At 32.6% G+C, this 15602-nt stretch overlaps 2 pseudogenes; both read left to right on the forward strand.

The window, feature by feature from the left end:
- Nucleotides 1-8087: 8087 nt before the first annotated feature.
- LOC149530593 (serine/threonine-protein kinase ATG1c-like) lies at nt 8088-14905 on the forward strand (annotated as a pseudogene).
- A 494-nt stretch (nt 14906-15399) lies between these two features.
- Nucleotides 15400-15602, forward strand: part of LOC149530594 (uncharacterized) — a 40965-nt pseudogene continuing 40762 nt past the window's right edge.

The raw sequence follows: 15602 nt of genomic DNA on the forward strand, positions 1-15602 counted from the left end.
TTGGTAGGAAATAAGTTCCAGACCTATGTGAACAAAGTTTAACAAAGGAAAATCTTTTGAAGATTCAAAAGCCTTGTTGTGAAATTATTTTGCTTCATAATGTAAGTTTTCTTGTATGAGGAAATTTTTAATCATAAAGATGCATTAGGGACATGTCATGGTGATGTGGAATGTGCTTTTATGTGTTACTTGACACTTTTGGATTGGTGTGCAATGACATGTCATCTAGGGTTTTGGGTCATGGTGGCATTTTACCATAAAACTAACTACCTTGCTAATGAGTAAATAAACCCACTTGACAAGGGGTAGGATGGGTCACAATCAAAGAAAATTCAAAATTGGACTTGGTTAGGGTTTTGAGGGGTTAGTATGTCATCCCAAAGTGTCTTTTCTGTGAAGATAAGCTACTCATATGATAGTAAGCTACTCATATGATAGTATAACATGTTAGGGACCTCATTTTGACTATACTAAGGATTACGTAGCCTACGGGGCCCCTTTACCCATGTAGTCTTACACCAATTCAAAATTTGAGTTGTCACATCTATTCTCTTCCATGTTCCCACTAAGTCAAATATGGAAAATTTAGAAGGAGACAAGTTTGTAAGAGGGAGCAAATTAGTGTCTTTGTTAAAATATATAGTGGGAAGGCCTAATTAGAGAGAGTCTTGAAAAAATTAGTGGGGTGTTCACTCACTCTCTAATTTTAGAGATAATTAGGGTTTTGGAGGGAGATTAAGGGAGCTCTACAACAACTATCATTTCCTTTAGCTTGGACCAAGGTTGGTGTTCAAACCATGTTCATTTTTTCTTTCAGCATTGCATAATGAATCTACAAGCATGGAGTACTTATTATGAAATCATGTATTGCATTGTGAATCTTTGTATTGTAGATTTTGGTATTGTGTTGTGATGGTGTGTATGTGTATTGTGTTCATGTAAATTTCTTGGCTTTTTTTCTTGATTTTCTTGTTTTGATTTGAATGTTGAATGTGATCATGAGTGTGAAGGCTTCACTCACCCTTGGGAGGGAAGAGAAGCCTTGGGTGAAGGGATTAGTTGGGCTCAATATTGTAGTTGAGAAAATTTACCTCATGATGAGGAGTTGTTCTTTCTTTCATGGATTATGGGCTCCATTGAAGCTATATGCCTTTTTTATTTTGGGAAGCACAAGGAGTTTTGTGTGTAAGAGTCCACCTACACCCAATGTTTTATGATTCCAATGGTGAATCAATGTGCAAGCCATGGGAGGGATTTTTTTGTGTTATGTAATGAGTTTCATGCATTGACAAGTGATGCGTGTTTTTGTATCTCATTTGGACCTTGTTCCCCTTCTTGGTGGGTTGCTTCATAGAAGTCTAGGATGGGAGCTGAGCCTCCATAGTTCCAAGTTTTTTGTTGTTTTGTAGGTTTTGGAGAAGATGTTTCTATGAAGATATTAGGGTTTCCCTTGGCAATGTTGAAAAAATAAGTATGTAGAGAGAGGCCAATGTTCCATGTCATCACAAAATGTGTTGTGATATCAAGTCTCCATTGTGATGTAAAAATGGATTTGTTAATTGTTGTATATTATTGGAATTGTGTAAGGAAAGATTAAGAAATTGTTTATAGTTTACTTTTAAGGAAACATTCATTTTAAGTTTCCACGTTATGTGATTTGATGTAATAGGGATAAATTATGAAATGAGACCCTCCTTATGATGATCTATAAATGATTTTTGATGAAAATTTCATAGTTTTTGTGTGAAAGATCTCTTTTTATATAGTTTATTTAATATCGATGATTGCATTGAATTTCTTTTATGTTATGCATTCAATATAATGGAAGAAAATTATTATATTTTGATAGTTAATTGTACATGCATGTATATTTGTTCATTTGAATTTCAAGTCCCAATAAATTCCTAGGTTTGATAACACCATCACATTATCAAACATGTTCACTAAGATTACATGGTAGGATAAAAAGAAAACTAATTTGAAAAAAAATGCAGAGTCCAGATCTATGAGGAAAAGTATGTTGCAGGTGTACATTTTACCCCTCTAAAAATTGTATGAGGAAGACCAAAATAAGAGGATGTCTATTATAGATCAATATTTTATTCATAAAGAATATTCTAGTAATCTAATGCATATATTATTCATTAAGCAATATCATAACATAGGGATAAGAGTCAACAAATAAATAAGACACCTATTTCCTAAATAATGTAAGAAAAGACTCCTATGAGTCATGTGCTACTATATTGTAAAACAACAAACTTTTTTTTTTAAATCATGAGTTTCAAGGTTATGTCAAGTAAAAAATCACAAAAAGACTAAACCTAGGTAGAACCCTAGAGGAGAAAACATCATCATCAAAAAAATAAATATAAAAATTAAACAATGAAAATAATTAAAAAAAAAAAAAAACCAAATTAACCATACATAAACACATTTCTCCCAAAGATTATTGGGTGCATGTGATAAAGAACATTTTTGGGGGGGGGGGGGGGGGGGTGCGTGATGCCTCTGACATTGAGTCAAGTCCCATTCCCTAAACACCCCAACATGGGGCAAGGGAAGTATGCATACCTAGAATCCTAGGAACTAGTTTTAGAGGAGGTATTAAAGACCAAAAAAAAAGACCAAGCAAAGAAAAAGGCACATCACATAGCTCGAAAGGGATTTTAATTTTTTTTTTTTGAAGATTTCATGTCACTTACACACATCAAGATATCCTTAGGCATTCCCCCCATAGATGAGTAATGTGCCATTTTTCAAATAAAGCACTTGGGCTTTGGTAAAGCCACCTAAGGAGAGGGGATAACCTTAGGTGCTAGGGGGTGTAAAGTAGGTAGGAAACCATATTATATTGTTTTAATGTTTTAGCATGGCTAGAAAGTGAGGGTAGGTTAGGTTAGAACTTTGTTAGGTTTTGTTTATATTTGACTAACATATAATTAATTAATGTGTCAAGCGGTTAAGGAGTTAGGGTTTAGATGTTAGCTAGTAATATCCATTTGTGAATATTAGGTAGAATTAATTTGGGAAGTGCATTAGGTTATGAGCTACTAGTATTTAATAGTTAGTAGTAACGTGTTTGAGCCTTGGGTTTAAAGAATGTACCCCTATTTTTAACATGTATATTAAACAATATATATCTATTTATGTTAAGACATTATAATTAATTTTTTCTAATGAACTATGAAAAGGAGCATACCATGTTGTAAGAAATGTGTATTACATATTATAGGTAAAAGTAAAGTATGATGTGAAAAATAATATGTTAAGATAGGACATGTAAAATATTGATTAATATGTATATCATTTGATGATATTTAAATACATATACTAAAATATTATGATTATTTGAGAGTAACACATTATAGAAATTTGGGGCATAAGTAATTATTAGTTGATTGAAATACCTAGTCAAAGGACACTGAATTAGATGGAGTTAATAAAGAATAACCATGGGGATTTCATTGAATAACTATACCTATATCATATTAATTGAGCATAGATTGTAACAAATAAGGTTATATATAGATGATAGGAAAACTTAAAAGTTGAAACACCTAGAAGAATTATTAGTGCAACCACATCTGTGACCAATTGAATTATTGCAATCTCATTGATATACAATTTGTACTTCACATTTATACATGAAATGTCTTATTTTGAGGATTGGACATAGCATCAAGATGATAACCTAACCTGCCTCTTATGTCATAACCTATATTTTCAATAAATGTTAGGAAATAAATTGGCATCCTCGTGGACCTTGAAGCACATGATTTCGAATATAAATAAACTCCTTTTTACTAATTAACTTTATCATCTCCAAATTCAATGATCAAAGTAGTAATTTCTAACATCCTGGAGGAAACATGAATTGTTGTGTGGATGCCCCATAGTTTGATAGAATGTTCATAACAAGTATAGATCTATACATATTACTTTTAGTTCATCTTTCAAAAAAAAATTGTTGGTTGTGTTTTGCCATGTATAATTTAGGGCATGAAACCAATCCTGATGTCTCCTATTTATGGGAAACCTCTCATTTTGTGTATCTCTACAATAGAGTCATCTCTTGACATGCTTCTAGCTGAAGAGGATAATGACAATGAAGAACAAGAAATCTACTATCTCATTCACACATTCATCTCTTATGAGATGCACTATAGCATTATTGAGAAAGCTTGCATGATATTTGTTTTTGTTTCCCAAAACTTAAGACACTACATGATTTCTCATACTACATGACATATTTCCAAAATTGATCCATTGAAGTATTTTCTTAGCAAGGAAACTCTAATTGGAAGGTTATCTAAATGGATCATGATACTGAGTGAGTTTGATATTGAATATGTTGAAAGAAAAGCTATTAAAGGCCAAACAATCACTGATCAATTAGTAGAAGAACCAATGCAAAGTCTTCTACCACCGAATATTGTATTCCTTGATGAATCTACTTTATTGCTAACACATCAAACATCAATGATGTTCTTTGATGACTCTTTCACACAAAAAGGGTCTGGTGTTGGGCTTTTATTTATCACACCACACAAATATTCTTTGCCTAAGGCATACAAGATTCTATTTCCTTCTACAAATAATATTGTATAATATGATGCCTTAATCAATGGCATGAAAGTTGTCAATGAAGGGTGGATGAATTGAATATCTTTGGTGATTCATAGCTAGTGATCAATTAGGTCAATGATATTTATCAGACAAAGGATGAGAAGTTGACACCTTACAAAAGAATGGTTAATGATTTAAAAAATTACTTTGCACATGTCACTTTTCAAAAAATTCCTCAGACATATAATAAGGTGGTTGATGCAATGATACTCTCGCTTCAATGCTACAAATGCCTAAAAATGATTTTCGACATGAATTCTTGGTGGAAACATTATCCTACCCTACTTATGATTCACCAGAATTCTGAATGATCTATTCTATCATAGGACATGAGTCATATCGATATCATTAGGTCTACTTGTACCTTGGTGACCAAACAATTCTAGATAATCTAACATGTAATGAAAAATGTCACCTAATCTACAATGCTTTACATTACATTATCATTATACACTAGTACAAAAATAACAATATGTGACTAAAAAAGCCACTAAAATTTGTATATTTGTGACTAAACTTAGTAACATGACTAATATTGGTTAATATCTAGTCATTTATAACACTACTAAAATTACAACTAAGCAATTTTAATCATTTATTTGATCATTGATTTTGTGGTATTTTTAGTAGTATATATAGTGGTATATTTAGTAATTGATTTTGTAGTTGATTAAGTAGTATATTTAATCAGGTTGCTAGTCACATATTTAATTATATATTTAATCACATATTTAGTTGTATATTTGATAGTTTATTTAGTCACATATTTAGTAGTATATTTAGTAGCATTTTAAATAGTATATTTTGTCACACATTGAGTATATTTATCACATATTTAGTGGTATATTTAGTAACATATCTAGTAGTATATTTGATCAAATATTTAGTAGTATCTTTAATAGTGTATTTGGTGATAATAGAGCATGATGTAATCGAACCACCATCTATCTGCTTGTAAAGCAGGTGCTCTTCCATTGAGCTAGCACCCTTTAACGAATGATCATCACCTCTAGGTTGAAGTTTAGGCTCAACATTTGTAATAAGAGTAAATCTTTTTTTTCTAATTGAGATAAACAAATTATCCCTATTCTTAATTTTTATTAAGAGAAAGCAATCATGATATATATAGTTTAAATTTCTGGCAAAAGTGGAAGTTCTTTTTTTTAAGTTTCTCCATAAATTGTTGTGTATTAATTGTAGTTATTATTGTCAATTTTTCTTTTCTTTTTTTCTCTTCTCTAGGTGAATTCGAATCTCATGCATCTTTCAAAAGAAGTCAAAATTTTAGATTAGATTTCATAATTATTGTAAGCTTGGTTCTGCGAATCCAAATAAAATAGCTTGGAAACATTTTTTTCTCTACCAACGATATTGTATTTCCAAGTTGTTTCATATCCAGTAGAAAATGAGTGATCATCATTGGAATCAAAGGTGGAGAACATAAGCCTATTGATCTCTAAATATCTTTAAGAAAATAATGTTTCTAAAAGAATTTGAAAAATCTTGAGATCAATTATAGTTTAAAGAGACTTGCAAATATCAACAAGGCCTCAAATAAATTTTAAATATCAAATAAATCTAACTTTATTTTTTAAATAGTTCCACTTAGTATCAAGCAAGGGTCATTAGAAAAATCAAGCCTTTTTTGGACAAAATCTCTTTAAGAAAAGGTGATGCAAGGAAGAGGAAAATTGGAAAAAAATATATGATTTTATTTTTACCTTTGTACTTTAAATTGTGGGTGCCATAATTTTACCCTATTGTTCATTGCATGTTTAATAGGTCTAAAAAGTTTAAGACCAAATAATTGTCTCATGACAATAGATTTTAAGTGACTTGATGGTAGATTTATTCCAGAATCTGGCAACTTAAGACATGCTTTCAACCTCAATAGAACTATATGATCAATGATTTTATGTTAAACACTCTACATAAAGCAGAATATAAGAATTCAAGATTTCCCAATGGTATCAGAGCTATATCTTGCCAACAATGAGATTTCCATCTTAGGAAAACAAGTGACAAAAGAAACATATTGAAACAAATACTCCTTTGAAATTTGAGAAGTAAATATTGAGAAAGAAAAGAAGGCTTCATAAGATATTGCAAGTATGTTTAAAAGGAACTTTGATATTATGTTACATATGATGGAAATTGTTCCATATGATGTAACCAGAAATCATAAAAAATACATGTAGATTAGAAGATTCAAATCATTGCCATTAGAGAGCATGATAAAAATTTCCTTCTAATTGCTAGTTTATGTAGGTAAATTACATCATAAGGCATAGATTTTGTACAATTATCCTAGTAGTAATCTAAATCTATAGTAACCATGCAGAACTATTTAATATTAGTGCCAAAACTAGCACATTGATCATTGTGCCAACTTATTCCTAATCTATCCTTGTGGCAACTTATTCCTAATCTAGACTTGTGCTTATAATTTGGAAGTGTTTCGAAAGGATATTTTCATTCCAATGGAATGTTTCATATTCTTCTTGGCATTGTAAGTACAAAAACATGTAAAAATTATATATATATGAAGCATGAGTTAAAATTAGAATGTAGCATAGTAGCATAAACAATTTAAACACCATAAATCATCGTGATGATACCATTGTATAGTTCAAGTGACAATTTCAACATCAAAGATTCACAACATTAAAAATAAATCATAGCATCAAGTTCTTGTATTAATATTCTGAGTTCTTTAATCTTCATCTTCATATATATCTTCTTCATCTTCTTCTTCTCTAACATTAGTTGACTCAGCAACAGAGAAAAGGTTAATAGGATCATTAGCATCAACAACAATGGTGTTGGCATCAAATTCTTCAAAATTATCTAGTGTAAGCTGAGTAGTGGAAACCAAAAATGGACAATCAGAGGCCACCAAAATAACTTCATAACAACCTTTTGGGTCATGGATGCCAAAAGCTCATTAAATTTTGCAAACAAAACACTTAATTTCCATCCACAATGCCTAAAATGAAGTGGTTCAAACTCAGTTTGGTGATTAATGGCTTGGTCTGCCTAGGTTCAAAATTATTTTGAGCTAGTTCAAACCAACAGGAAAAATATCACATCATTCCCAGACTAGACATTGAACTAGACCCAAACATGGAACCATTTTGAACTTTTGCTAGTCTAGTGGGGGCATGGATTAACCATGGTAACTTGGTTAATTAATAGTGCCTAAGTTTAGGATACACATAAAGATTAATTTACTCCAACATTAGCTTTAGCTTGTGCTTTCCCAAATTAATTTTGCATCCATGAATCTAATAGTTTGATCTTTTATCTTGTATGTTACTTGTTTAACACTCTTTTCTCTTCCATATTCCCTCACTTGAATCGTACATAACTTTCCAAAAGATATGAAGTTAAAACTCTCATAATTTTTTGAGTTCATTAATTCTTTATTTACAACTACATTTTCACAATGATCTTGAAATATGGTTTCTATTGGGTTAAAGAGAAAAATTCTATATAGGCTTACAGGTGGTCCCAATAACTTTTGTTTTTGTTAGGAGGCAATTCATTAGGTGACATTAGAGAGAGCTTACAAGATTATTTCTTACTTTTCACTTTCAATGATGATCTAAATGGTCAATTGGGAAGATTATCTTCTTCCTCAAAGAAAAATATGTACAAAAATTATATTTCTTCTACCATTGTGGGTGTTTCTATATTGGCTAGAAAAAATCCATCTTTGAAAGTTTTGAGCAATAAAAGATTGCTTTGTAGTGTAGAATGTAATAAAAAACATCCAATCCTATTTATTAAGAATAAACAAGAAAGACCCATGAGCACAAATTCATTTTAATTCCTAGTGGCTGTCAAGGAAAATAAATATATGAATACACCTTCTTCTAAAGGTAATAGTCATAACTATATTTGAATGATTACACATTCTTTTGGCTTTGTATTTAGCAAAATATTTGGTTATATGATATATCATATTCTAGTTCTCCTAATAGATTCTTTGATCATGTTTCTAGAGCTTGATAGATATAAATATGTTAATCAAGATTATGTTTGTTTTCCTGCTACATCAATAGAGCTTTCTTATGCATTAATTACTATGTCTAGGCTCAATTAGTTACCAGATAAGCTGACAACTTCTCCAACAAATCCCATTTAGTAGATTCAAGTGATGAGTGCTCCAATGGCAATACCTACCCACCTACAATAGACTTTGTAGGTGGTTTTGGAAGTCTTGGGAATCATAGTTCAATATGATCTAGAACTTCTTTGATCTTAACTGTATCCATGGCTCATGGCTCAGCTATCAAAACCAACCCACAACCACTTCTCACCTTTATTGCACAAAGTTGCTAATGTTGTCATTACAAGATTGCAATGTTGTCATGAAAACATTGAAATGTTGTCATTAACAAATTTTGCAACTGATGATATAGAAAATCAACCCTCTAATCCTCAAAGAAGGCTCCAATCACCGATGCACTCTTCTTATGCAATTTCTAAACTAGTAAATGAAAATAGTACAACTCATGGAATTTAGTTTCTTTAAAAATATTTATTTTCTTCATTAAGTATGTCTTCATAATTCTTACTTATTACCTTTGTATCTTAAACTAGAGAAATATTTGAAGGCAATTTCACTTTAACGCTTGTTCTTAGCCATTTGGAAGAAGGATTTGCATGTGTGCTACAATTGGGATTCCTCTACTATAGAAGGGAGTTTTTATCCTAACATAATTCACAACAATGATTTTTTTCAACAAAAGTTCCATTACTTCATGAACATCAAAAGAATTAAAATTTCATGGAACAACAACAACTTTCTCACAAATGGAAAGAGAGTTACTCACAGTGGTTGAACATGCTAAAAGGCTTGCACCTTGGTGTTGGTGTTTGAAAATGTTACCCATTTTCAATTAACCTGATGAGAACAAAGAACATCTAGGGGCAACTAACTCCCATTCTCAACATGCCCATTCAGACACCAGGCCAACTATAAGGCTATACTCCTGCACTTCAGGCTCTACAAAACCTAGGTAGGTAGACCTATAGATTCTTTATATGGTACCAGTTGTCAAAGCATACACTGAATCTATTAAGCAGATTGAAACCCCTAATATCTCTGAATGGCTTATGAAACAACATAGATTCTACAATAGCTAGGTGCAAACCTATATTATTCATAAACTGAGTGAGGGCATTCTATTTATAGCTCATCAACATAAAATGTAAAGATAATTTGAATTTGATTTGATTTTATGTGGGTGGCAAAAGTAGATAAAAAAAATGTATGAATCAACAACTTAATGACCCTATAACTGATTAGTGCCTGATCCATTGGGAAAACTTATGAATCTCCCTCATGCATTTTAGATATCTGATACTGATTTATATATTCAGATATATGATCTATCCATTTACCTTGTAAATAGACATCAATATTTAACTTAAATCTCATTCTTACCTAAGATCCTTATCAGTAAATCTGCAACCCTATTGAATCTATGAAGCTTTTACACAACTCTTTGAATTATCAGTGACAATGAAACAACATACAGCCTTAAAGGACTACAACTATGACCTGGGCTCTTCGTTCAAAGATCGTAAAACATTACAACTTACTAAAAATGGAGACAAGATTCAAACTGAAACTCACATTTGTTGTTCTTTGTATTGATTTCCTTGAAACAATACATGAAAATGCAGGAAATTAACTCACAAGCTACCTAATAAACTAGACTGTATAATAAAAAATGTTGTCATACAAGAGAGAAATTGGCGGGAATGAGAAACTGATGGGATGGAAAGGGGGTATCACAACCAAAGCATAGCTTCATGGTTTGGAACCAGCACATCCTAGGTCTTCCATTCAGACTTTATCAATTCCAAGGCCAGTTCTGCTAACTATCTTCATCCTAGAGACTTTCCAATTTTTTCAACCCCTATAATGAAAGAAAGAAAGAATGATATAGGATGAATGAATTCCCAGATCTGATCTTTACTTGACAAGTGTCCACTTGAAATTCAATCTTCTGGCAACTGAAAAACCTCTTTCTTCTTTCCTCCCATCTTGATCTGATTCTGTTCTCATCATTTCTTGTAACAAACTTGAAAATATCTCTACCTAATGATGAAATTCTTTGAATCACCAAAATATCTGATTCGCCTCAATGAAATACTGATGAAATTGAGATTCAATCTGATTAGAAAATGGTTAAAATTTCCTCAAATCTCATTTTCACTTCCTTTTAACCGTATTTAGGTCATTTCCATGCTAGAAAACAACTTTGAATATTGACACCTGAATTTGGTTGCAATCTGGGAACTTGAAAGAAAACCTCCTATAGCTTGAACCAGCTACTACCTGTGCAAAAATTGACTTTGGAATCAGATAGTTTGTCTTTTCTCGATTTTGGTAGTATATTGGAGTCCATGTTTTGCTTACAGAAAACCCCTAGAATCTTATTTTGAAAAATGCCCCTCTGTTATAACTATCACGTCTGCATTCCTTTTTAAATTTAAAATTTGAAAATTTTAAATTTATCTAAAGTTAAAACTTTAGAATAAAATGTCCCTTTTGCAAATTTTTTAAATATGACGTGCATCCATTATAATAATAAAATATTATTATTATTTTTTAATTCTTCAACTGCCCTTGCCTTTGAATCTGGGGTCAACCTTTAGTTGACCAGCCTTTCTACCATGTGGTGGCCTCTGATTGGCTGACCACTGCTCTTAGATGCCACATCAGCACCGCAGGGACCCAGTGCCATGTGTCAAGAATGCGCTTCCTCGCATTACTTAAATCCCTACAACTCCATATTGCGGGGATGCGCAAACCGTCGGATCTCGCCACGTGGTGAAATCCTGTGCCTTCGTTTGAGCTGCTCGTTCTTGCCATGTCATCATCTGTAGGACCTGCGCTGCCACATGTCAAAATTGCGCTTCCCCGCATTACTTATCAAGCTTGCAACTTTTATTGTGAGGATGTGCCATTCATCGGTCTGAGCCACGTGTCGACATCCGAATGCATCTTCATTCTGAGTGCCATGTCAGCGCATGTGCATGTTTGTTTAAAAATTTACTTTATTCGACCTCGACTGATGTCATCGGGCCCTCCTGCAAGCTTGAGCTTTCAAAAGCCGCTTGACTTCAATTCATATTAGATAAAGCATGCTTTACTATTTACAATACTTAAAAGTTTTTCACATAACCAATATGGGACAAAATGATTTTAAGTGTTTTGCCCTATGCTCACGGGGTGCCCTGTTCTGTGGTAATGCTTCCAATGCGTTGACTGCGAGTTTTGCCTTTGGAACTATGGCTTGAGATTGATACTCTACCCCTTGAACATGCACAGATAGCTTCATCTTTTCTTTAAAATATTTTGAGCTTGTTTTAGAAGGGATGGATTGCATTGTTTTAACGCTGACTGTTTCCCAGTCCTGTTCATGCCTTGCTCTCCTTCTTAAGGGTGTGAAGCTTCAAATTCTTTCCCAGCACACTGTGTGGATCTCCTTTGGAAGGTGGGAATCTGCTTCCTTTTAAATGTTGCCTCTCTGATTGGCATGAGGCGGCTTTTCCTGTGCATGGAGTATTTTTTTAATGCTTTTGGCAATGCTTGAAAATGTCTACCTTATGTCAAAATCTGGGTGCATCTTGACTGCAATTTGATCTTTATTCATGCAATATGAATGTGTTGTGCTTGCCCTTTGCATCAAAGCCCATTGCTGAAATGTTTTACTCTGCAAAAATGTGGATCACAATGCTACCCACCATGGCTTCTACTATAGTGGTTCATGCTTGCGTGGTTTTCTCCTTCTCTTTTCCCATTGCGTGGATCTCTAAATGCATGGGCAGAGCTTCATGCAAGTGTGGAATTTCTCTATTGTGTTGGCATGATATCCATGCTTGGTGCCATCTTTCTTTTAAAATGTGTGAGGCTTCTATTGTTGTTGAAGACATTAAATATTCTGTGGTTTCATTACCTGAGCCTCTTTTTTGTTTCTTGATCCCCTTTTGAAAATTCTTCTCTTTATTTTATTTGTTCCTTTGAGAAGTATTAGAATCTATGTTTAGGAAATCAGAATCTTCTTCATTGTATTGTCCATTCCTCTGTTGCATTGCAGGCTCATTCTTTATTATTATTAATGCCAAATTGAAATAGCCAACATTTGATGACCTTTTGCATACCTTAAGTCAAATGATTTAATGGCCTCTCAAAACATAGTAAATCCTTTTGAATATTGCATTATAGATGAAATCCCCTTTTTAATTTCAAGCATTAACAATTAAAACTCATATCACTTCTTACTTGCAAACTGTGAATTTGTGTCTGGAGGCCTGCCGGCTGGGCTTAAAAACTAACTCAATCAAATAGTTAGGCCCCAAAAATTGGCACAAGTGTTCAATCCTACACACTCTATCATATTGAAAATTTTTAGCCCATGATGAATTCCCAGTCAAGATATTTTAATTGCCGAACATCCATACTTCAATTACCCTGTAGGCAAACAGTGTTAAAAAACATAAACTGGGCTCGGGTTTGGCATTATAAATTGGGGTTATTGATCACTTGGGCTTCTAAAAACCTGGATATAGGTTCTTTTCCATGAGGAGAATATAATTCAATAGTTTGGGCTCATGATGAATCATAGGAAACATTTGGCGAATTTTTGAAAATAGGCACTTGGAAATTTTAACTAGGAAATATGTCAAGTTAGTTTTTGGCAAATGTACGGACATGTGAAAGTATGTAGATGGATTCATCATGAGTTAAGAATTGGCATACTTGAAGGATTTTTAGGAGAAAACAAAATGATATAATCCATTTAGGCTCACCAATCATAGGATCAAAGTTATATCGTGCCGAATAGGGATGCGAATCAATCTGGATACCTTAGCCGTAACAAAACAATGCAAACTGGGTTTTTAATCATGTTAGCAAATTGATCAAATGGATTTTTTATGACCTCAAAATTTGAACATATGAAGTGTCTGACCCCTAGAACACGATGCAAAAAGAATTTTTTCATTTGGGTCAATTGGGTCAAAAATATGATTGGTCGAACAGAGCTTCCCAGAATTGTGAACAACTAGTCAAATGCACAAAATAGTAAATGACCAACTTTGGGGGGTGCAAAACCTAGTCAAACGGATTTGAAATGACTTGAAAATTGAAACATAGGTTCTTTGTTATACATACTAAATATCCCCAAAGTGGCTAGTCATGACACATTCCTGGGTAAAAAATATTCAGATGCAAACTGGGCCTCTGATCGCTATTTGACACTTATGGTAAAATGCAGATTTGAAACTTGCTCAAAACGAGACTTCGCAGAATGGCTTGGAATCACAGTTAAACTTCGTGAAATGCTTAGGAAAACTAAAAGGAGGGTGTTAGAAACATTGAACACCTCTTAGGCTTCAGACTGACAACCGGGTACAAACTCATTTAAAAGCGTTTATAGGGCTTGATTTTTCAAAAATTTAAAATGGGACTAACAAATTAAGCATGCAATTTTTCGTCCCAACACTTGGGATGGTAAAATGGATCACATTTCTCCTATTTGTTTTTGCATGTTAATCAACATGCTAGAGAAGTTTCATGCAATTATTAGGAATACATATCTATAGTATTTTAGCATATGGAATCTTTTTAGTGATACACTAGCTTATGCATAATTAGAATAAATTTTGAAACCAATGCTTCCAAGATGTGTTCATGTATTTTGGGTAAGAGGAAATGCAGAGATGCCTGATGCAATAGAAAGTATATTTCAAGAAGCTCTTTGCTTGGGAAGAAGGGGTGTTGTAAGTAGCAATATTAACACTCTTTAATTAGCAATAATAAGTTTTACTTTTTTATTAAATGACATAGAAGAATATATATCAAAACAAAGTTTATCTTAACAAATTTAGTATATAAGCACCTACTTTTATTGATTAGACTATTACAGTTAAAAGTAGATTGAAATATTTTGTAAAAAATATTCTTTTGGTTGAGTCTCTATATATTAACTATCATGTGATTGTTGTATTTATTTTTTAGGTGGAGGAGATGATGAGAAATGTAATTGAGGCTACAAATCTCTATTCAAAATATGCTACAGTATTCCACTTTCTCCTGCTCGAGGCAACCTCTTTGCTGCTTAATCCACCCTTCTTGCTCAATACATCTAATCAACATCAACTTTTCCATTACATTGATGTTTTCACTTTTAGAAAAAACCAATGCAGTATGAACATGATGGGCATATCACATCTTGAAGGCTTGAAAAGTGTCTAAACTAGGATCCCTTTATACAAAGATTTTTTTGCAAGGATATTATGATTTAACTAATTTGCATTAGGAAGTTAGAAATCTATAACCAACCTCACTCCAATATATTTGGTGTATTGTCTCTAATATAACAAATTTATGTAAGATTATACCCCAAGTTTTCAAGTCTTCATTGGATTTTATTATCTATTGTATAATTCCTTGTGAAAAAAAATTGATTAGTTGGCAATATGCTTCTACAACTTTTTTAATTCATTGTATATATGTATACATATTCTTTCAATCTTCATTTGGCTTGGTCAAAAATTTCCCTCCAGTGCATGTCTAATACACTAGCAATATACTTTATATTCTTATGTTAGCCATATCCCTTTTGTGACAATCACTTGGTTTGTAATTAATTTTGATTTTTAGTGGTGACCCATCCTTATACTATTTATTTACATCTAGTATCTTACATACTAGCTACAACCTTAAGTCATCTAGCAACCATACTAGTAATGCCAAGGTACGTGTTGAGGATCTGGGCGTGCCCCAATATGTACCTAGGTGTATCCAATGATGTTGAGTGCCAAAAAGTAACAAAATAAGATGGGTTTTTACTCTTTGTTGCATCTAAAATCCCTAACAACATCATTTTTCCCAATACAAATATAATTTTTCTCTCTTTACTCTTTCTTTTCTCTTTTTCTATTATTAGGAT

Source organism: Cupressus sempervirens, chromosome 11 (assembly GCF_028749045.1).
Source record: "Cupressus sempervirens isolate cs-2001-9-10 chromosome 11, ASM2874904v1, whole genome shotgun sequence".
NCBI classification, from domain to species: domain Eukaryota; kingdom Viridiplantae; phylum Streptophyta; class Pinopsida; order Cupressales; family Cupressaceae; genus Cupressus; species Cupressus sempervirens.